Raw genomic sequence first — 744 nt, 5'->3', positions numbered from 1 at the left:
CCTTCTAGTAATAATAATGGTATTTATATAGCGCTGAATCTCGTGCAGAGACAAATCAAAGCGCTTTCGCACCAGTCATTCACACGCATGCATAACTCTAAAACTGGAGAAACTGAAGACAAGGAAGAGGCAAGGAAGGGAGGCTATTTTGGGAAGAGGTGGGTTTTAAAGCCAGACTTGAAAGAGCTGAGTGTGGAGACTTGGCGAAGCGAAAGAGGAAGTTTATTCCAATTGCAAGGTCCAGAGACAGAGAAAGAACGGCGGCCAACAGTCGAGTATTTTTAATCTGGGTATGCGTAAACAGAGTGGATCCGAAGCCGATCGTAGAGAGCGAGGTGGAGTGTAGAGGTGAAGGCAGCCACAGAGATAGGAAGGGGCAGATTTGTGAATACATTTATAACATAGAGTGCTGATCTTGTACTTTATTCTGTGTGAGACAGGGAGCCAATGGAGATGTTGCAAAATAGGAATGATGTGCTCAGATCTTTTTCTTTCCGAGGACGAGTCGGGCAGCAGAGTTTTGTATGCGCTGAATGGACTGAATGGTTGAAGCAGGCAAACCAGACAATAGAGAGGTTACAGTAGTCAAGGCGAGAGAGAATGAGAGAAACGACAAGTCCAGATGTTGCGTCAATGGACAGATATTTCCCGATGGAACTGATGCGCCGCAATTGACAGCCACTCAGTTGTGTTCATGAATCTCCCTTTTTGGGTGTAGGGGACGAATGCAGGGGATGAATTGCG

This window comes from Babylonia areolata, chromosome 33 (genome assembly GCF_041734735.1).
Source record: "Babylonia areolata isolate BAREFJ2019XMU chromosome 33, ASM4173473v1, whole genome shotgun sequence".
Lineage (NCBI taxonomy): Eukaryota > Metazoa > Mollusca > Gastropoda > Neogastropoda > Buccinidae > Babylonia > Babylonia areolata.
The sequence above is the reverse complement of the archived record's forward strand: the minus strand, read 5'-3'. Positions refer to the sequence as shown.